Source organism: Phyllobates terribilis, unplaced genomic scaffold (genome assembly GCF_046119375.1).
Source record: "Phyllobates terribilis strain yellow unplaced genomic scaffold, ASM4611937v1 Scaffold_2__4_contigs__length_985480577, whole genome shotgun sequence".
NCBI classification, from domain to species: domain Eukaryota; kingdom Metazoa; phylum Chordata; class Amphibia; order Anura; family Dendrobatidae; genus Phyllobates; species Phyllobates terribilis.
The window spans coordinates 660663918-660687804 of record NW_027362762.1 but is presented as its reverse complement, the minus strand read 5'-3'; positions in this window follow the sequence as shown (position 1 = coordinate 660687804).

The following is a 23887-nucleotide window of genomic DNA, read 5'->3' as shown; positions in this document are numbered from 1 at the left end:
TAAAAACACATTATTATAAAACAGACATAAATATATATACACAGTCATACACACTGACATACACAGACATTCACATCATACATGCACACACACATTAGAAATATTTTTTATATGGGGATTGGGGAAGCTCGCTCACCTGCCCCCTGGCCTGTGTCCCGTCCAGCTCCTCAGTCATGTGGCAGTGCAGGGCCTCCGGCGTGTCACATGGCCCTGGACCATCAGGGGGGCCCACTCGCCGTCAGGGCTCGGGCCGCTTCCCCGGCATCTGTGCTTGGCCGCCGGTGCTGTTCAAGCCCTGCTCTGCTGCATGCAGCAGCAGCAGTGTGCAGTCAGTGTGCTGCTGCTCCACCAATCAGGCCCAGTGCTGTCACTTTTCAGACATGGCCGTGCGCTGTGCGGCTGTGTCTGGTAGTAATGACGCGGCAGGTGCGACACCCCAGCACAATTAAAGGCGCAGTGTCGCCCCTGCGTGTCATTACTACCAGACACAGCCGCACAGCGCACTGCACTCGGCCATGTCTGGAAAGTGACGGCACTGGGCTTGATTGGTTGAGCAGCAGCACACTGACTGCACACTGCTGCTGCATCTGCATGTAGCAAAGGGCTTGAACAGCACCCGCGGCCCTGCACAGATGCCCGGGTACTTGCCCGGGTACGCCGGGTGCTAACGCCGGCCCTGTCTCCACCATTTTCATTTTCAGAGTGTTAGACAGCTGTTTAGAAGAACCCATGGCTGCTGTTTTTTTTGTACAAGGCTAGAGGAGGCTTGGTTTTAATAAAGCTGGGAAATTTACATCACCTGGCCTTTCCTAACGATGATAGTGAACAAGCCATAACCCTAACAGGCTAATTAACGTCTGAAACATTGGTCAAACCTATCTGTGCACACAAATCTCCAAGGATTCCAAAATTTTTGCATTGGCCAATTTTCCTTTTTGTAATTTTTAAAATGTAAAAAAATGACATATTATATATATATATATATATATATATATATATATATATATATACATACATACATACATACATACATATATATACACACAGTACAGACCAAAAGTTTGGAAACACCTTCTCATTTAAAGATTTTTCTGTATTTTCATGACTATGAAAATTGTACATTCACACTGAAGGCATCAAAACTATGAATTAACACATGTGGAATTATATACTTAACAAAAAAGTGTGAAACAACTGAAAATATGTCTTATATTCTAGGTTCTTCAAAGTAGCCACCTTTTGCTTTGATGACTGCTTTGCACACTCTTGGCATTCTCTTGATGAGCTTCAAGAGATAGTCACCGGAAATGGTCTTCCAATAATCTTGAAGGAGTTCCCAGAGATGCTTAGCACTTGTTGGCCCTTTTGCCTTCACTCTGCGGTCCAGCTCACCCCAAACAATCTCGATTGGGTTCAGGTCTGGTGACTGTGGAGGCCAGGTCATCTGGCGTAGCACCCCATCACTCTCCTTCTTAGTCAAATGGCCCTTACACAGCCTGGAGGTGTGTTTGGGGTCATTGTCCTGTTGAAAAATAAATGAAGGTCCAACTAAACGCAAACCGGATGGAATAGCATGCCGCTGCAAGATGCTGTGGTAGCCATGCTGGTTCAGTATGCCTTAAAGTTTGAATAAATCCCGAACAGTGTCACCAGCAAAGCACCCCCACACCATCACACCTCCTCCTCCATGCTTCACGGTGGGAACCAGGCATGTAGAGTCCATCCTTTCACCTTTTCTGCGTCGCACAAAGACACGGTGGTTGGAACCAAAGATCTCAAATTTGGACTCAGACCAAAGCACAGATTTCCACTGGTCTAATGTCCATTCCTTGTGTTCTTTAGCCCAAACAAGTCTCTTCTGCTTGTTGCCTGTCCTTAGCAGTGGTTTCCTAGCAGCTATTTTACCATGAAGGCCTTCTGCACAAAGTCTCCTCTTAACAGTTGTTGAAGAGATGTGTCTGCTGCTAGAACTCTGTGTGGCATTGACCTCGTCTCTAATCTGAGTTGCTGTTAACCTGTGATTTCTGAGGCTGGTGACTCGGATAAACTTATCCTCAGAAGCAGAGGTGACTCTTGGTCTTCCTTTCCTGGGGCGGTCCTCATGTGAGCCAGTTTCTTTGTAGCGCTTGATGGTTTTTGCAACTGCACTTGGGGACACTTTCAAAGTTTTCCCAATTTTTCGGACTGACTGACCTTCATTACTTAAAGTAATGATGGCCACTTATTTTTCTTTACTTAGCTGCTTTTTTCTTACCATAATACAAATTCTAACAGTCTATTCAGTAGGACTATCAGCTGTGTATCCACCAGACTTCTGCAAAACACAACTGATGGTTCCAACCCCATTTATAAGGCAAGAAATCCCACTTATTAAACCTGACAGGGCACACCTGTGAAGTGAAAACCATTTCCAGTGACTACCTCTTCAAGCTCATCAAGAGAATGCCAAGAGTGTACAGAGCAATTATCAAAGCAAAAGGTGGCTACTTTGAAGAACCTAGAATATAAGACATATTTTCAGTTGTTTCACACTTTTTTGTTAAGTATATAATTCCACATGTGTTATTTCATAGTTTTGATGCCTTCAGTGTGAATGTACTTTTTTCATAATCATGAAAATACAGAAAAATCTTTAAATGAGAAGGTGTGTCCAAACTTTTGGTCTGTACTGTATATATAAATATATATATAACATATTATCATTATTAATGTCATCCTTATTTAGTTGTTGCTAATAAAACAAGAGTTGTGACGCAGAAGAACGTTTCTAAAGGGTTAAACTTGACTGTCTTTTTGGTCCTTAGTAAGTATATACAGGTGATTACGGTAATTTGATAAATCAGCTGGCCGTGATATGAATCTTGCCTACATTAAGAGAAGGAGTCAGGCGTCCCGATGGCTCCCAGGGACACTTCATTAAGCAATCAGCTCTTTTAATGAAATATTTCTTTGTTAAAATATTCATTGATCTGCAGCTATTCTATGCAGGCAGAAGCGAGCGAGGCAGGCACAGCGTTGTCCCTAAAGCTTTGAGAGCGAGCCATTGCAAGCACGCTCTTAAAACAGAGCATTGTGTGCCCCCGCATTCAAAAGAGGGTAATTAAGGCATTGGACCTTTGCAGGTGACCTTCAGGGAGAAGAAAGACAGACACCCTCCGCTTCCATTCCTGTCCCCATTTTTGTCATCTCCAGATTGAAAGTGCAGCTCTCAATACTGTTAGGCTGGAGAGATATTCTGCCAGTCAGGATAGCTGCGGAAGCAGTGGAGTAAAGGAAAGTCCTGTATAGGATGATGTGGATACACTCTTAGCCATATATGGGAAGGAACGACATAAAACAACGAAGATATCACTTTCCCCACATTGTTATCAATAGAGCTCAACATACTGCCGTGTCTGAGCATGTGTAAGAGCTTAGGGTACCTCCACACGCCATGGATATGCTGCAGATTTTCTTGATGCGGATTTAGTAGCCAAAATGTTATATATATGCCATAGATTTCACCCTTTGCATAAATAGATTGACATGCTGCGTATTACAGACCAATTTTACCTAAAGATTTTTTTACTAAGCATAGACAGGTTTGGTTATTTTTTCGTATGAGGCTAAGAACTTACCGACTGGTAGCTGCTAACTACCTGCCTGGTCTGCCCGACCATAATGTCTGCCGGCTCAGGCGGTGACTCTCTGGCTTCCTTTGACCTGATGTCAACAGGGCAGTTCTTTTTCTTCCTGTCTGCTCTGACAGTGGGGTGTCACTTCTGACGTCATGTTGATTGACAGCCGGTTCTCCGCAGTTAGGTACCAAAAATAGGCGATTTTGACTATTTCCGCCAAACATCGTTTGAAAACGACTTGGTGATTATCAGCAGTCGACTATTGCATACCAAAACTGTGATCTGCAAGGCTGCATTCTTTACAGCGTGGGGTGCAAGCATAATTCTGGCTTGTTGATGATCGGATCGTTCAAACAAACAATCCAACAGATGATTGCTTGGCTGCATTCTAGTTGATGATCATCTTACGTATCTTTACTGAACGTCAGGTAAAAGGGGGAAATCAATTAAATAGAAGTTAATATAAAAGAAGTAGATTACTGTCCAATACTTTAGAAAAGTAAACAAGTTTTCTTAATGTGTTACTGTTTAGATGACATCTGGTACAATATGTTTCGTATATTGTGGTATTCTCGGGCGCACAGATGTTCCTTAACATGTTATTTTACAAGAACTGATCATTGGACGTCATCTTGCATGAGCTGCGAACAGATTCTTAATCCACAGTTGGGAACAAACAAGTAAACTATATTGCGTTAAAACCTAATTCACAAAGTGTATTTCATGCGGAGAACACAGTAATCATGACATAAACCTTCGTCTCAAGGTATTACAAGATTTTTAGCATCCAGACAATGATGACTGCAGCACAATAGTACCCAACCACATATACACAAACACTTACTTACTCGTGCATTTACATATACACTTGGATATTACATACATGTACTGTATATAAAGGCATTACAAATATACATACGCATAACACACATTTATTTATACACACATATTACATACAATTACCTTCTTCGCAGATAGCTGAGGTTTAGGCATAATGTAGCTAATCCAGGACACCTGAACAGTAAGTTGGAGTATAAATTGGTATGCATGCAAAATCAAGCAGCATGTTCACACTGGTGATTAAACAGACAAAACCTATGACAGAAACAAAATGAACATATACCCTGCTGTAAGTGAATAAGTTCATTTTTTTCGGTTAAGTTTCAGGTTTCTGCACTTAGTGCAGATAAGGGTGTGGCCTCCCTTTCTTTGAGCATTACGTTCATATAGCTTCCCATTTTCTTAGTATCCATATTCGGGTACTGGTCCTTACTCACATTGACGTCACTTTGACACATGTTAAGGTTTTAATACTAGAGGTTAGGACCGCCCCGATTTCTGTACACCTTGACGCTGGTGGGATGGCTTTTACGCTTTTTTGATCAAAAATGGTGTTTGCTAAGCCCCCTATGTTATCTATATACACTATTGCTATTGCTTATTTACTTACAGTAGGGTATATGTTAATTTTGTTTCGTTCTTAGGTTTTGTTTATTAAAAAGCAGCCAGATGCTCTGTAAAAAGTCTTGGTCTAGTGGTGGAGCCACCATTTATTCTTTACTATTACTGTACAATGCAATTGAGCCCCAAACAAAGGTAGTTGCAATGCATGGTAAAAGTGACCAAGGGCAGTAGCCATGAACAAACTGCTGCTCCATAACGCCCTGGCACTTTACAGGAAAATCGTGTCCCAGTCCCCATGTGCTCTCAGGTGTGGTATGCATCACACTCACTCGTAGGCTGCAAGTCCACACTGTCTCCAGGCCTCCATCTTCAGGAGCCACCACACATAACGCAGGGGACACCCAGTTTGTTTTAACAACCAAAAGTTTACTGGAGAGCTCAAGCTCATCAGATTGTAACAGTATTGGACACAACACTTTTTATTCCTTGTTTCCTTAATACAGTTTGTTTCCAGCATTACTATCTATTCCTCCTGGACTATCCCTATGTTTACTGGCTCTGTCAGTCCCAGGGATTTCCTGTCCAGTTCCGCAGTGCACCCGAGATCTGTTACCTTTCCTTCACACGGTTCCGCATCAATTGTCCCCTGTATGCCAGAGGATTAGGCATTCTTTGTAGTACCTGTATCGAGCCTTGAGCTCCGGACACTCCAGGAATTTCTGCCAGGGATTCCAGTAAGGCTTCCTACTGCCCCGAACGATAGATTCTTGCTGGCACTAGCAGTCCACTGCACTTCAACTTGACCTTGGTTCCTGTACATCTCTATCTGATCAACTATCGGGAAGCAGTCCCTTTTTACTGGGGCTTTCTCCTCGCACTATGGGCTAGTCCTGAACTTTAACTATGTCTGTCCCTACAGCATGTGGTTGAGCAGATCTCTTTCACAAACATTACACATTACATAAATTAAACATATTATACTTATAATGCTTACCAGAGACTATCTTGCCCTATAGTCACTACCTTATGTCCTAAATCTTAACCTATATACAGTACAGACCAAAAGTTTGGACACACCTTCTCATTTAAAGATTTTTCTGTATTTTCATGACTTTGAAAATTGTACATTCACACTGAAGGCATCAAAACTATGAATTAACACATGTGGAATTATATACTTAACAAAAAAGTGTGAAACAACTGAAAATATTTCTTATATTCTAGGTTCTTCAAAGTAGCCACCTTTTGCTTTGATGACTGCTTTGCACACTCTTGGCACTCTCTTGCTGAGCTTCAAGAGGTAGTCACCGGAAATGGTCTTCCAACAATCTTGAAGGAGTTCCCAGAGATGCTTTGCACTTGTTGGCCCTTTTGCCTTCACTCTGAGGTCCAGCTCACACCAAACCATCTCGATTGGGTTCAAGTCTGGTGACTGTGGAGGCCAGGTCATCTGGTGTAGCACCCCATCACTCTCCCTCTGGGTCAAATAGCCCTTACACAGCCTGGAGGTGTATTTGGGGTCATTGTCCTGTTGAAAAATAAATGATGGTCCAACTAAACGCAAACCGGATGGAATAGCATGCCGCTGCAAGATGCTGTGGTAGCCATGCTAGTTCAGTATGCCTTCAATTTTGAATAAATCCCCAACAGTGTCACCAGCAAAGCACCCCCACACCATCACACCTCCTCCTCCATGCTTCACGGTGGGAACCAGGCATGTAGAGTCCATCCTTTCACCTTTTCTGCGTCGCACAAAGACACGGTTGTTGAAACCAAAGATCTCAAATTTGGACTCATCAGACCAAAGCACAGATTTCCACTGATCTAATGTCCATTCCTTGTGTTCTTTAGCCCAAACAAGTCTCTTCTGCTTGTTGCCTGTCCTTAGCAGTGGTTTCCTAGCAGCTATTTTACCATGAAGGCCTGCTGCACAAAGTCTCCTCTTAACAGTTGTTGTAGAGATGTGTCTGCTGCTAGAACTCTGTGTGGCATTGACCTGGTCTCTAATCTGAGCTGCTGGTAACCTGCGATTTCTGAGGCTGGTGACTCGGATAAACTTATCCTCAGAAGCAGAGGTGACTCTTGGTCTTCCTTTCCTGGGGCGGTCCTCATGTGAGCCAGTTTCTTTGTAGCGCTTGATGGTTTTTGCAACTGCACTTGGGGACACATTCAAAGTTTGCCCAATTTTTCGGACTTTCTTAAAGTAATGATGGCTACTCGTTTTTCTTTACTTAGCTGCTTTTTTCTTGCCATAATACAAATTCTAACAGTCTATTCAGTAGGACTCTCAGCTGTGTATCCACCTGACTTCTGCACAACACAACTGATGGTCCCAACCCCATTTATAAGGCAAGAAATCCCACTTATTAAACCTGACAGGGCACACCTGTGAAGTGAAAACCATTTCCGGTGACTACCTCTTGAAGCTCACCAAGAGAATGCCAAGAATGTGCAAAGCAGTCATCAAAGCAAAAGGTGGCTACTTTGAAGAACCTAGAATATAAGACATATTTTCAGTTGTTTCACGCTTTTTTGTTAAGTATATAATTCCACATGTGTTAATTCATAGTTTTGAGGCCTTCAGTGTGAATGTACAATTTTCAAAGTCATGAAAATACAGAAAAATCTTTAAATGAGAAGGTGTGTCCAAACTTTTGGTCTGTACTGTATATATAGGTTTGATGTATTGGTGTATTTTATGATCACTTTGCCTGTCTAGCCTATTGCTGATTTAAAGTAAAGAACTTTGTCATTGCAAATGTGTCTATCTGCTTATATTATATATCATGCTATATCTAAATCTTTTGAGGGAACGCCTAAATGCATGATCTTATGCTTTTGTCAAGGAGGGCTTCACATTTTAAAATTGGATCATATGCTTCAAAAATATTCGGTTTTTGGAAAAAACTAAAAAGGAGAAGGTGCATAAGCAAGAAAAAGGTGTATTCTGTTAGAAATCACATGTATTGTATTTTTCCAACAGCGGATTTATTATTAATATTAAGGTATGTCTTTTTCGGGCAGATTCCTGCAGCAAATGCTCCAGAGACTGAATATATGCATTCCTGTTTAAAAACGACTTTTTTTTTTCAGCGTCTTTTATTTGCTTCAGGTTTCCAAAGCCACCAAGCGGTCAAAAGAAGTGACATGTCCATTCTTCAGGTGTTTTACGCTTAGAAGATGCTCTTTTCTTTACAATGCAAGTCAATTGGAAAACTCTTCTCAGCATTTTGCCAGTATCTTTGCTTTAAAACTGTTAGCGGTTTGTTTGTTATTGTATCGAGTAAGAAAATGGCCAAAAAATGAGAGTAAGGTTAAATTCTCACAATAAGTTTTTGGTGAGTCTCTGAGGCAGCAGAGTTTCGCTGCGCTAAAAACACAGCGTCTTACAGGGAATTATAGGAATCTGATGTCCACTGTGGGTTTTTTTTATGCTACGTAAACTCACCTGTGGTGCGTGTTTGAAATATGCAACATGTCAATTTAATTTGCTGGTTTACTGAGTTTTATGTGCAGATGTTCCCCATAGAATTGCATTAAATGTGGAAACACGGTAAAAATGTGCGTAATCTGAATATGACTGTATCAGTAAAGTTTTGTTAAAGCCAAATACCGGGAAGTAACAAAAACAAAGCATAAAACATGACATATCAAAAAGAGCCAAAAACTGCAGTCAAAAATGCGATAAAACCGCATAGAAAAAACCACACTCAAAAACGCAATGAAAACACAAGTGACCTAATTTACCTAAGGCTGTGAGCCCACAATGAGTGTTTGGTGAGTGTCCACTAAGTAAAAATTCAGCGTCTTACAGTTCCATCAAAGTGGATGGGATTTATAGAAATCTCCTGCCCACTGTGCTTATTTTTCACAACCGCAACATGTCAATTACTCTCCTGAGTTTTATGTGCAGATTTTTCCCATTGAATTGCAATATATGCAGAAAACCCACAGGTAAAAAATGCACATGTATTTTTAGTGCTTTTCCACGGCGGGAACACATCAAAAACCACACATGACCATATTTATTTAAAACATAACAAGAGACAATAACCACAGCGATAAAAACACATGTAAAAAAAGTCAAAAACACTCTCAAAAAACACAAGTAATCTAACTTACTTAATAAGGGCAGAAATTCTGCCGAAAATCTGCAACATCAAAAATTCACCAAAAACTCATTGTGGAAACGTAGCCTAAAGGTGAGTTTTTAATATGGCACATTTTCTGCACCATTTATACACCTATTAAGTAAATTAAGTTACTTGTGTTTTTTCATTGAGTTTTTGACTGTTTTTTTTAGCATGCGTTTTTTTCACCTTTTTGACACTGTGTTTTTTTTACCTCTTATTGGTATGTCATTTTTTAACCCCCTTTACCTCCCGGGGGACCGATGAGAGTGGTCTGTAAATCAGAGACGTTTGTAATAAGTAGTATTTATAGAGGATCAAAGATGCTTCATGAGAATTCTGTGAACAACAAAAGTTAGCACAATGTGAAATATCTCTGGAACCGTATGTCAGAATTAACCCCTTCACCCCAGGCCATTTTCCATTTTTGTGCTTTCGTTTTTTCCTCCCCTTCTTCCCAGAGCCATAACTTTTTTATTTTTCCGTCAGTATGGCCATATGAGGGCTTGTTTTTTGCTGGACGAGTTGCACTTTTGAATGACACCCATTGATTTTACCACATAGTGTACCACTAAGTGTGGTGAAATTGCAAATAAAAGTGCAATTTCACAATTGCTTTTTGAGTTTTTAATTTACCATGTTCACTATATGGTAAAACTGACCGAGCTGTATGATTCTCCAGGTCAGTACGAGTACGCTGATACCAAACATGTATAGGGGTAGGGGTTTTATTTAAGTGATGAAAAAAAATTCAGAAATTTGTAAGAAAAAAAAGTTTTTGCGTTTGCCGCTATTTTCCGAGACATCATTTCTATTCTATTTCCGTAGCATTTCTATTTTTTGGGATCTGGAGTTGGGTGATGGCTTATTTTTTGCGCCCTGAGCTGACGGTTTTATTGATACCTTTTTGGGGTAAATACGATGTTTTGAACGCCTCTTATTGCATTTTATTGCAATGTTGCGGTGACTAAAAAAATTTAATTCTGGCGCTTTGATGTTTTTCTCATTACATAGTTTACTGATCGTATTAATTTATTTTATATTTTGAAAGATCGGACATTTCTGAATTCAGCAATACCAAATACCAAACGAGATGGTTTGGGGTGAGCTGGACTGCAGAGTGAAGGCAAAAGGGCCACCAAGTGCTAAGCATCTCTGGGAACTCCTTCAAGATTGTTGTAAGACCATTTCCGGTGACTACCTCTTGAAGCTCAACAAGAGAATGCCAAGAGTGTGCAAAGCAGTCATCAAAGCAAAAGGTGGCTACTTTGAAGAACCTAGAATATAAGACATATTTTCAGTTGTTTCACACTTTTTGTTAAGTATATAATTCCACATGTGTTAATTCATAGTTTTGATGCCTTCAGTGTGAATGTACAATTTTCAGTCATGAAAATACAGAAATTCTTTAAATGAGAAGGTGTGTCCAAACTTTTGGTCGGTACTGTATATACCTCTTACATAGTCTCCTTTATTATGTATATTGCCATCTCTTATTACACAGTGCCCTCTTGATATGTACAGCACCGTCCCTTACATATCGGATTATCTATAGCGCCCTGTTCTTTATTACATAGCGTCCTCTTTTGTTAGATATAATGCAATGGCGGCTGATGGAGCATGGGAAAGCTTCTTTTCTCATGGAGGAGCTAACGGAATGGTCTTCTGGTCACCGGCTACTCCATCAGCAGTCATTTTATATCTAACAAGAGAAGACTCTATGTAATAAAAGAGGGCGCTGTGAATAACAAAAATAACAAGAATACGCTATGTAAGGGACAACACTATACATAACAGTAGAGGAAGCTATATAATAAGAGATGGCACCATATATAACTAGAGAGGATGGTACGTAATAAAGGAGGGTGTTATACATAATAAAAGATTAAACTATGTAACTAAGGATGGCGCTATACATAATAAGTGAGTACATTATATACTAAGGGACTGTGCTATACATAATAAGGCTACACTCCTGCATCTGCGTGCAGTGTCGGTGTGCTGCCCGTTTTTACAGACGCATTGAGCACGTCCTATTCTAATCTTCAAAATCAGATCAGACCAGGACATTCTCTGACCCTCACACATCTCATTCTCAGATTCTTGATTTTCATGGATGTGTGAATGGCTTTATAAAACTATACGAGTCCGTGGACCATCTGATAAAAAAATCTGGCAGCACACGGACATTTCACACAAATCTGAGAATGCAGCCTAAGGGATTTTACAGATAACATTAGCACTCCAAGTCACATAGTGCAGATATAGAATAATATTTACATCCAGGCACTTACAGTTGACGTCTTATCTGATCAGAGTCGGTTTCTGCTGTTTCTTCTCCATCTGGTCAGACCTTCATGTCGACATCTTCCAGCCAAGACTTGTTTTGTCACGATGATCACCGCAGCCCTAAAAAAACAAGGCCACATATATTGTATACATACAAGTGTCTCCCCCACACTGCGCCCCTGACTACAGTTATGTACCCCCCATTAATATACTATTAGCCACTTAGTAATCAAAATATAAAGTGATAAACAGCACTGTGCCCCCATTAACTATAATCTCCACTGGCCAATAATATACATTATTCAGTCTCTGTGACTGAATAATTGCTCATCATTTATCTCCCCATCCCCATCATTGCTCTCCCCAGCCCCATCATAGCTCTCCCCAGCCCCATCATTGCTCTGCTCCATCATTGCTCTCCCCAGCCCCATCATTGCTCTTCCCATCCCCATCATCCTCATCATTGCTCGCCCCATCCCCACCATCCTCATCATTGCTCTCCCCATCCCCACCATCCTCATCATTGCTCTCTTCCCAGCCTCATCATTGCAACTCCCCATCATTGCCCTCCCCATCCCCATCATTGCTCTCCCCAGCCCCATCATTGCTCTCCCCAACCCCATCATTGCTCTTCCCATCATTTCTCTCCCCATCCCCATCATTGCTCTCCCCAGCCCCATCATTGCTCAACCCAGCCCCATCATTTCTCTCCCCAGCCCCACCATCCTCATCATTCCTCTCCCCAGCCCCATCATTGCTCTCCCCATCATTGCTCTCCCCATCTCCATCATTCCTCTTCCCAGCCCCATAATTGCTCTCCCCATCCCCATCATTGCTCTCCCCAGCCCCATCATTGCTCTCCCCATCCCCATCATTGCTCTCCCCATCCCCATCATTGCTCTCCCCATCCCCATTATTGCTCTCCCCAGCCCCATCATTGCTCTCCCCAACCCCAACATCCCCATCATTGCTCTCCCCATCCCCACCATCCCCATAATTGCTCTCCCCATCCCCACCATCCCCATCATTGCTCTCCCCATCCCCACCATTGCTCTCCCCATCTCCACCATCCTCATCATTGGTCTCCCCGTCCCCACCATCCTCATTATTGCTCTCCCCATCCCCACCATCCCCATCATTGCTCTCCCCATCTCCAACATCCCCATCATTGCTCCCCCCATTCCCACCATTGCTCTCACCATCCTCATCATTGCTCTCCCCATCCCCACCATTGCTCTCCCCATCCCCACTATCCCCATCATTGCTTTCCCCATCCCCACCATCCCCATCATTGCTCTCCCCATCCCCATCATCCCCATCATTGCTCTCCCCCACCTCTCCTCATTATTCTGTTCCTCTCCCCCGTGTATCAGTAAAAAAAAAACAAACAAAAAAAAACACTTTCCTCTCTGCTTGATCCCTGCAGCATCCTCGTTGCTGGCAACTTTCTCTCTGACCCAGGCGCGCGCTGCATGATGACGTCATCAAGCCACGCGAGCCTGTGTCAAAGAGGAAGCGCCGGGCAGGAAGCAGAGGACGAATCCCTCAGCTCTGCTTCCATTTTCCTCCTGTCAGCAGCAGAGCTGGAGGGATCGCTCCCTGGCCGTCGCACATGAGAGGGCAATCTGGCCATGGGCCACCTGGAGCTCCGGTCTCCGAGACACAGGCCAGATTGCCCTCAATATTAGCCGCCTGCAAGGGTCTCCCTGACCCTCCGGGCTCCGGTACAGTTGCACTGGCTGTATCGGCGTTATGTCTGCCCCTGGATTGTACTATATACTGTACTTTAGTCTGAAAAAGGCCAAAAGTTAAATGGTCAAGAAACAGATGCCATCTATGTAACTGCAGTTTCAGAAGAACTTGCAGTAGAATGCCTGTGTCTGCTTCCTCCTCATTCTCCCCTCCTCTCTCTATAGAATCTTATGAGCACCAACTGTTATTTAATGTAAAAAACTGTCTTCATTGAATACAGATCTCACAAATTGTAACCATTTATTGGGAATGGAGGTAAAAAAAGCAGTTTGCTCTGATAAGAAGTATTGCAAAGTTGCTTATTATCATGTGTATATTGATTTATGAAAAAAAAAATTAAAGCGGCGGTTATATTTCTGTTTTTTAATTGTTTTTCATATCACAATATTAAAAAAAAAAAAAAAAAGAAAACACTAAAATTCTGCAATTTTCATTTTGGCTTCTGCAGGAGACAGATGCCGGTGACATGCTATTCTCTAAGCGCATGGTTTACATTTTCTTCACCATCGTTTAAAAGCAATCTGTGCATCTGATGAAGGTCAGGGATCTGACCGAAACGTTATGCATTAATCTGTGGATTGTACATGTAAATAAAGCACAAAAACTTGCAACTTTCTAAGCGTGTCAAGTTCTTCAATTACATTATATGGGATGGGACCTTACTTGAGCACCAGTCAATAAAAAGAGTGCCATGTTTCTGTTACAAAAATGTGTCAAACTGGTGCTGGAGGTGTAGAGGAAATACCCTTGTGACCAGGAAGAAGCATGGGGTGTTGCACTGTAAAAAAAGTTTTAACCCTTTTATAATGGTTGCTAGCCTTCCTGAGTCATTGCAAAATAATATGTTCCCCATACCATCAACCCACTAGTGGCATAAGAAGGGGTAAGCAGCAAACCCCCAATTCATACACACACACACTCAGGGTCACCGTAACAGGGTGTTTAGGGACAGCAAAGCAAATTTTGCCGCTACCCGTCCTTTACACAAATGTGACTGTATGAAACGCAAATTAACATGTTGTGGATTTAATATCCGCTATGATGCAGTATGTTGGTGAAATTTGAATATTAAGATAATTTCTCATCCATAATATTTTGTGGATTTTCCACAGTAGCGGTAGGGAATGGAAATCCTGCAGCTTATCCACCTGATGTGAACATGCCCTAAAAGAACTTGCTGTACACTTGCATTGAGAACACCATATATAGTCCTTATTCCATGCCACATTTCTTTAACTTCAGTTCTTACACTAATTGTGGGCAATTGTGATGCAACCTGGAACTTAATGGAGTTATCCCCCTTCAAAAACTTTATACCAAACGCAGAGTTAGCTATTAGTGTTGAGCGAGCATGCTCGACACTGCTCGGTACTCGCCCGAGCATCTCACTACTCGGGATGTTCAGCGAGCACTGAGCATTTCCGGGTTACTCGGGCGGGAGCTCGGGTCTCCGCCATGCACGTTTGGCGCTCTTTACAGAGCCAATGAACATGCAGGGATTGCCAGCCAGTCACTGTAATGCCGCAGCCATGTTGTTTGTGGGCATTACAGTGATTGGCTGGCCGCACAGCGTCACCTCGAGTATTTAAAACCCTACCAGTGTAGGGTCAGTCCTGCAGAGCTAGGGAGAGATTTATACTGCAAAATAGGTAGTGTAGGGTCTCTGAAGCCTGCCAAATCAAACAAACAGTCCTTCTCAGGACTAATATCCATCCCAGATATCAGGCAGGCAGGCTGTATAGGAGACGCAGTGGTTATACCAACAAACAGTGCATTACAGTCCTGTGTGCTCCTGCTGGTCAAATTGCTAGACTTATCCCCCAGTCTCAGGGGCCAGGAAAAATCCTTTTTTTTAATCTAAATCCTGTATTTTTTTTTCCTCAGTCAGACTGTACAAATACGCATCTTATTAACCTTTGGCCAGATAACTAGAAGTTTGGTTTTGCTGTTCCACGGTTCAAATCTCTGTATTATCCTGCTTTTAGCCTTTTTTACATAAAAAAAACAGTAATAGTGTCTCCCTGACTGTTCAGACACAAATTTATCTGTTTAAAAGATTCTGGTGTAGGCCAGAGAAATAGAACTGTGGCTTCCCTCTTCCACTGTTCTAATCTCCTTTTTATTACCCTTTTTCCATTGATAGTGCGAGTGTAAGCTATTTTACTTCATTTACAATGGGCAAGGCGCGTGGCAAGGGACTTGGAACTGGACGTTCTGGTGATGGTGCGTGTAGAGGATGGGGCCGTGGCCAAGGTGAAAATGTGCCACAACCAACAGCCACATCTTCTCGCTCCCACTTCTTGACCGAATTACTAGGGAAGCACACTACAACACCAGTATTGCGAACTGATCAGTGTGAACAAGTTATTAATTGGATAGCAGATAATACTTCCAGTTACCTGGGCACGACCACCTCTGGTCTGTCTTCCACACGGTCAAGTTTTAATAGCCGTGAGTCTCGACCGCATACTCTTCCTCACCCTGATGCTCCTTCCTCCCACCATGCCGAGTGTCGTCAGACAGCAACTGATCCCACAGTTGGACACTCTGAAGAGCTGTTCACTGGTCCATTTCCATATTTGTGCCCCTCGCCTGCTCCTCTTGAAGTGGTGGAAGAGGAGATCCCATGTAGCGATGCCCAAATATTTGAACAGCCACGGCCACAGGAAGTCGACGCTGGCAATTTGTCACAAGAGGTGGACGATGACGAGACACAATTGCCACGAAGTAGGGAGGAGGATCGTGGTGCGCAAGTGGAAGAAGAGGAGGTGGTAGATGATCTAGAAACTGACCCAACGTGGCAGGAGGACACGCAGAGCGAGGCCAGCAGCACACAGGGGGAGGGAGGCAGAGTACCCCAACAGGCAGGAAGAAGCAGTGTGGTGGCCGCACACAGAAGGCGGGCAACAGTTCCCCGTAACACCAACATGAGGGACGTTGCTGTAACGGGTCTGGGAGGCGGAACCTCTGAGCAACTATACAAGGGGGCGGTCCTTGTAAGGAAGCGGGTGGCTCCCAGGGAAGACGGGCAGGTAGTCACGGCAAGTGACAGGGACAGACTCTGGGTAGAAGGGCAGGTAGTCACGGCAAGTGACAGTCTCTGGGTAGAAGGGCAGGTAGTCACAGGGACAGTCTCTGGGTAGACTAGCAGACAGGTAGCAGGTGGACGCTCCCAGGTGAGCGGGCAAGAGTCTCTGGACTGGCAGGTGGTCACGGCAAGTGACGGCAGAGCCTCCAGGTAGGCTAGCAGGCAGGTAGCAGGTGAGCACTCCCAGGTGAGCAGGCAAGAGTCTCTGGACTGGCAGGTGGTCACGGCAAGTGACGGCAGAGCCTCCAGGTAGACTAGCAGGCAGGTAGCAGGTGAGCGCTCCCAGGTGAGCGGGCAGGCTGGTCCATAGACAGACTGACAGGTGTCGGAAGGCAGACCGTCGGACCGCAGGCTTGCAAGCAGGTAAGCGGATATCAGGCAGGTATCAAGCAGGAATCTGGCAGGTAACTGGTAGCGGGACCTGAGGGCTGAAGCAGAGTAGTGAACAGTGCAACAACATTGCTCGGGCACCTCTATTTTGGAGGAGGTGCCTTATATATGGTGAGGTCCTCCGGCCATTTTCCGGGGACTCCTTAGGACGGCGCGTGCGGCCCCTTTAAGAGAGGGGGAGCGCGCGCGCGCCCTAAGCACAGTGGCCGGGAAGCAGCGCGCGCTGTTAGCAGAGCGGGAGGAGGACGCCGGGCACGGAGCGGAGAGGTGAGGGGAACAGCGTCCCTGCCTAGCAGGAGGCAGGGACGCCGATGCTACAGTACCCCCCCTTTAGGCCCCCCTTTTTTAGGCCAGACAGAAATTTATCAAGGATGAGAGGGGCATTGATGTTCTCCCGGGGCTCCCACATTCTCTCCTCAGGACCAAACCCCTTCCAATCTACCAGAAAAAAGGTTTTTCCTCTTACCCTTTTGGTGGCCAGAATGTTCTCTACCTCAAACTCGTTTTCAGCGGAAACCGGAGCAGGAGGCGTACCTGTAGACTTGGAAAAAGAGTTAAGTACCACGGGTTTGAGGAGAGATACATAGAAGGAGTTAGGGATCCGCAAGTTGGCCGGGAGTTTCAATTTATAGGCCACTGGGTTGATTTGTTTGATAACTTCTAGTGGGCCGATGAACCGAGGCCCTAACTTGTAGGAAGGAATCTTGAGCCGGACATACTTGGACGAGAGCCAAACTTTATCTCCAGGACGGAATTGTGGAGGATCCAGGCGTTTTTTTGTCAGCGTGTTTTTTCATCCGCTCGGACGACTGAAGGAGTGCGGATCGGGTACTCTCCCAAATGGAGGAAAATTTGCTAATGAGAGATTCCGCCGCCGGATTGTCCACCGAGGTGGAGACAGGAAAAGGGATCCGAGGATGCTGACCGAAGACTACAAAAAGCGGGGATTTGGAGGAAGATTCGCTCTCGTGATTATTGTAAGAGAATTCGGCCCATGGCAGGAGATCCACCCAGTCTGAATGGTGGGCATTAACGAAGTGCCGGAGGTAACTGGTCAGGATCTGATTGATCCGCTCCACTTGACCATTGGACTGTGGGTGGTATGCGGAGGAGAAGTCCAGGGTGACGTCTAGCAGCTTACATGTGGCTCTCCAGAAGCGTGAGGTGAACTGAACCCCACGATCCGACACGATGTGGAGGGGCAGGCCATGGAGACGGAAGATGTGGCGGATAAAGTCTTTAGCCAGCTCGGGTGCAGACGGGAGGCCTGGCAGGGGAATGAAATGAGCCATTTTGGAAAAGCGGTCAGCGACCACCCAAATGACCGTACAACCGGCAGAGACAGGGAGATCTGTTATGAAGTCCATAGCTATATGCTGCCAGGGGGCAGCAGGTACTGGAAGAGGAAGGAGTCGACCGGCTGGCAGGTGTCTCGGAACCTTGTTGCGGGAGCAGGACACACAGGCAGAAACAAAGTCTATTACGTCCTTGTGCAGGGTAGGCCACCAGTAGTGCCGGGTGATAAGCTGGAGGGTCTTTTTCTGACCGGCATGGCCAGCAAGCTTAGATGAGTGACCCCAGTGTAGGATCCTCTCCCGATCAGGTACCGTTACGAAAGTCTTTCCGGGAGGGAGACGATTTAGACTCACGGGGGCCACCTGCATTACTCTGGCGGGATCGATGATGTGTTTAGGTTCCTCCTCAAGATCAGACACCAGGAAGGATCGGGACAAGGCGTCAGCTTTGATGTTTTTGTCAGCCGGGCGAAAATGAAGAACAAAATCAAAGCAAGCAAAAAACAAGGACCACCGGGCTTGGCGCTGGTTAAGTCTCTGGGCACTCTGGAGGTAAGCCAAGTTCTTGTGGTCCGTGTAAATTATTACCGGGTGAAGAGCACCCTCGAGCAGGTAACGCCACTCCTCCAATGCCAGCTTGATGGCCAATAACTCTCGGTCTCCTATAGAATAGTTGCGCTCGGAAGAGGAGAAGAGTTTGGAGAAGAAGCCGCAAGTTACCATTCTCCCGGAAGACGATTTTTGGGTAAGTACCGCTCCGGCTCCAGAGGAGGAGGCGTCAACTTCCAGGAAGAATTGTTTGTTGCCGTCCGGGCGATGCAGCACCGGGGCGGAAGAGAAAGCCTGCTTTAAGGAAAGAAAGGCTTCCTCAGCTTCGGGCGGCCATTCTCTGGGATTAGTGCCCTTACGGGTGAGCGCAGAGATTGGGGCAGTCCGAGAAGAGAAGTGCGGTATGAAGAGGCGGTAGTAGTTGGCGAAGCCCAGGAACCGTTGAATAGCCTTCAACCCCTCTGGTCGAGGCCACTTCTCGAAGGCAGACAGTTTCTCAGGATCCATTCGTAGGCCGGTCTGAGAAATTATGTAGCCCAAAAACGGAAGCGAGGTCTGCTCAAAGAGGCACTTCTCATATTTAGCGTAGAGGTGGTTCTGCCTGAGCAGAACCTGACGAACATCCCTCCGGTGTGTGGGGAGATCCGGAGAGAAGACCAAGATGTCGTCCAGGTACACCACTAAGCAGGAGTAGAGAAAGTCCCGGAAGATGTCATTGACCAACTCTTGAAAGACGGCGGGAGCGTTACAGAGACCGAAGGGCATTACCAGGTATTCATAGTGGCCATCCCGGGTGTTGAATGCCGTCTTCCATTCATCCCCCTGACAGATACGGACCAGGTTATACGCCCCACGGAGGTCCAGCTTGGTGAAGATTCTAGCCCCCCTCAGACGGTCAAATAATTCCGGAATGAGCGGAAGGGGGTATTTATTCTTCACCGTGATCTGGTTAAGGCCTCTATAGTCTATACAGGGATGGAGTGAGCCGTCCTTCTTTTTGACGAAGAAGAAACCTGCTCCCACCGGGGAAGTAGATTTCCGGATGAATCCCCGGGCCAGATTCTCCTCAATATATTCTGACATGGATCGGGTCTCAGCAGCGGACAAAGGGTAAATGCGCCCATGGGGAGGAGTAGCGCCGGGCATCAGGTCGATTGGGCAGTCTTATGGTCTATGAGGGGGTAATGTCTCTGCCTCCTTTTTATTAAAGACGTCCGCATACGACCAATAAGGAGCCGGAAGACCAGGTAGATTGGCTGGAGTAGGAGAAGGACGGACAGGATGGACGGTAACTAAACAAGTCTTATGGCAGTCCTGTTCCCAGCGAAGGACTTCTCCGGTCTGCCAATCAAGCACGGGTGCATGTCTCTGAAGCCAAGGTAGGCCTAGTAAGAGGGTGTGAGAGAGTCCAGGCAGAACATGAAAGAAGATGCTCTCAGAGTGCAGCATTCCCACCTGCAGGGTTATGGATTCGGTGATGAGTTGGATGGGATGTGGTAAGAGGCCCCCATCCACGGCAGCGACAGATAAGGGTACAGCTAGAGGTTTGATGGGAATGCGGTATTTCTCTACCAGAGACTGAGAAATGAGATTTCCGGCAGCTCCAGAGTCAAGTTGGGCTAGTTCAAAATAACGGTTCTCCCCGCAGATGATAGAGACCGACAGCAACAGAGATGGAGAGGGTTTACTCTTGTCTAGGACGACCTCTCTGAGCGATCCTAGACACAGGAGTTTCCCGACCTCTCCGGGCAGGAACGGATCCGGTGCTCCTTACTGCCACAGTAGAAGCAGCTCCCCTAGGCACGGCGTAACTCTTGACGGGTTTTGACCATCTTGGTCTGGTCGACCTGCATAGGCTCGGGTGAGTGCGCCTGGGGAGTAGCGGGAGAAGTGACAGGTTTCTGAAAGGTAGAGGCTAGACGTGGAAACCTCCTCTCACGGGTGACCTCTTTGGCGCGTTCCTGGAACCGGATGTCAATCCGGGTGGCAAGAGTTATTAAGTCGTCGAGAGTGGTAGGTATGTCCCAACCGGCGAGTTCATCTTTAATACGGCCGGACAGACCCTCCCAAAAGACAGACACCAGAGCGTCGTTATCCCAGGCCAGCTTCGAAGAAAGGGAAAGGAACCGTATGGCATATTGGCCCACGGTGAGATTTACTTGATGGAGGCGTAGCAGAGATGATGCGGATGAGGTCTTCCGTCCAGGTTCGTCGAAGACTTTCCGGAAAGCCGTGAGAAAGGCTGGCAGGTTGGACACCAGGGGGTCTCCTCTCTCCCATAGAGGATTTAGCCAAGCCAGTGCCTCCCCCGTGAGATGGGACATGATGAAGGCTACTTTGGCCCGGTCGGAGATAAACTGGTGGGACAGGAGTTCAAAGTGCAGGGTGCACTGGTTTATGAAGCCCCGAGCTTGAGCGGGGTCGCCTCCGAAGCGTGGAGGTGCAGAAAGCCGGGGTCCGGGGCAGGATGCCATGGTATTGGTGGGCAGCGGCGCTGCCGGGCTGCGAGTCATGACACTAGCGGTGGTTGCTGATGGAGCAGTCAGAGTGTCCAGGCGAGAGTTGACATTCTGCAGATGACTCAGGATGGACTTCTGTTGGGACCTCTGACGGGACAGTTCATGACATAGGTCCGAGAGCGAGGGAGCTTGGGTTCCACCGGGTTCCATGGCCCGAGCAAACTGTAATGGGTCTGGGAGGCGGAACCTCTGAGCAACTGTACAAGGGGGTGGTCCTTGTAAGGAAGCGGGTGGCTCCCAGGGAAGATGGGCAGGTAGTCACGGCAAGTGACAGGGACAGTCTCTGGGTAGAAGGGCAGGTAGTCACAGGGACAGTCTCTGGGTAGACTAGCAGACAGGTAGCAGGTGGACGCTCCCAGGTGAGCGGGCAAGAGTCTCTGGACTGGCAGGTGGTCACGGCAAGTGACGGCAGAGCCTCCAGGTAGGCTAGCAGGCAGGTAGCAGGTGAGCGCTCCCAGGTGAGCGGGCAAGAGTCTCTGGACTGGCAGGTGGTCACGGCAAGTGACGGCAAGTGATGGCAGAGCCTCCAGGTAGACTAGCAGGCAGGTAGCAGGTGAGCGCTCCCAGGTGAGCGGGCAGGCTGGTCCATAGACAGACTGACAGGTGTCGGAAGGCAGACCGTCAGACCGCAGGCTTGCAAGCAGGTAAGCGGATATCAGGCAGGTATCAAGCAGGAATCTGGCAGGTGACTGGCAGGTAACTGGTAGCGGGACCTGAGGGCTGAAGCAGAGTGAAGGCTTTGCAACAACATTGCTCGGGCACCTCCATTTTGGAGGAGGTGCCTTATATATGGTGAGGTCCTCCGGCCATTGGCCGGGGACTCCTTAGGACGGCGCGCGCGGCCCCTTTAAGAGAGGGGGAGCGCGCGCGCGCCCTAAGCACAGTGACCGGGAGGCAGCGCGTGCTGCCAGCAGAGCGGGAGGAGGACGCCGGGCACGGAGCGGAGAGGTGAGGGGAACAGCGTCCCTGCCTAGCAGGAGGCAGGGACGCCGACGCTACAGTTGCCAGCACAACCGGTAGGTCTTCCAGAGTCTGGAATTTTTTTAAAGACTCTGCTGATAACCCCAAAAAGGCCATTTGTACCACCTGCCATGCCAGCATCAGCAGGGGTTACAAAACTACCAGCCTGACCACCACCAGCATGATCAGGCACATGTCAGCAAAACACCCGACTTTGTGGGGCAAACTCCAGGATCCACGACCAGTGTCAGCGGGTGTCACCACTGCTTCTTCCGCTGTTGTGTGTTTAAGAGAACCCCCTGTTGTGCGTGCAAGGCAATCCCCTGTCCATACTGCATGCAAAGATGCCCCCTCCTCTCAGTCTTCACTTATTATGGCAGTTTCTCAAGAAACAGCATCAACGTCCACGTCCATGTCCCACCGCAGCGTTCAATTGTCCATATCCCAGAGCTTTGAACGAAAGCGCAAATTCGCAGCCAACGCCCCACAGGCCACAGTCCTAAATTCACACATTTCAAGACTGCTTGCGTTGGAAATGCTGCCTTTTAGGCTGGTGGAGACGGAATCCTTCCACAACCTTATGGTGGTGGCCGTCCCTCGGTACTCTGTCCCCAGCCGACACTATTTTGCCCGGTGTGCCATCCCCGCACTACACAAGCACATGTCCCAAAACATCTGCCGTGCCCTCAACGACGCAGTTACTGGGAGAGTCCACCTGACAATGGACACGTGGACAATTGCTTGTGGCCAGGGACGGTACATCTCCCTGACGGCACACTGGGCAAACATGGTGGAAGCCGGGACCCAGTCGGACCTTGGGACAGAACACATCCTCCCTACACCGAGGATTGTAAACCTTATGTCAGTCAGAGTTGCCCCCATAGTGTACATCCTCCTCCTCCTCCTCATGTTCAGCCTCCATCTCAGATATCACCACATCAGTTACAAGCTGGAAGCACTGCAGTACTGCCTCAGCCAAGCGACAACAGGCTGTGCTGAAACTCATAAGCTTAGGTGATAAACCTCACACTGCTTTTGAGTTGTGGAGAGCTGTGAAAGAGCAGGCAGATCTGTGGCTGAGACCGCTGAACCTACATCCAGGCCTGGTCGTGTGTGACAATGGCCGTAACCTGGTGGCGGCTCTGAGGCGAGGTGAGACCACACACGTACCATGCCTGGCTCATGTGCTTAACCTCGTGGTTCAGCGGTTTCTTAAATCATACCCCGAGTAGCTAGATCTGCTCGTCAAAGTACGCCGCCTGTCAGCTCATTTTCGGAAGTTGGCTACAGCTTCCGCCACCCTTGCTGTGTTGCTGCAACGTTTGCAGCTTCTGGCACACCGAATGGTGTGTGATGTCCCCACATGTTGGAACTCTACCCTCCACATGTTGCAAAGGATTTGTGAGCAGAAGAGAGCAGTTGTGAAGTACCAGCTGCAACAAGGCCGTCGATATTCAGGTCAGACTCCACACATAATACCTCAGGAGTGGACCTGAAGGTCTGACATATGTACCATCCTGACAAACTTTGAGGAGTCCACAAAGATGGTGAGTGGCGATGACGCCATTGTTAGCGTCAGCATCCCACTTGTTTGTCTTTTGCAACGCTCTCTGCAGAGAATTAAAGAGGAGGCATTGCAGCCAGAGTATGATGAGATGGATCAAGAAGCTGTAATGGGCAATTGCACACAGCCCAGCCTCATGTCATCCCAACGTGCATGGGGGGACAATGAGGGAGAGAAGGAGGAGGAGGAGGAAGAACAGGAGCTGGTATCATGCACTGTAGACGGTAGTACCTGTACAACTGTCATACCATCGGTTCAGCGTGGGTGGCCTGAGGACAGAGGGGAGGAGGAGGAGGAGGAGGAGGAGAGCATGGTCAGTCGTCATCTTGG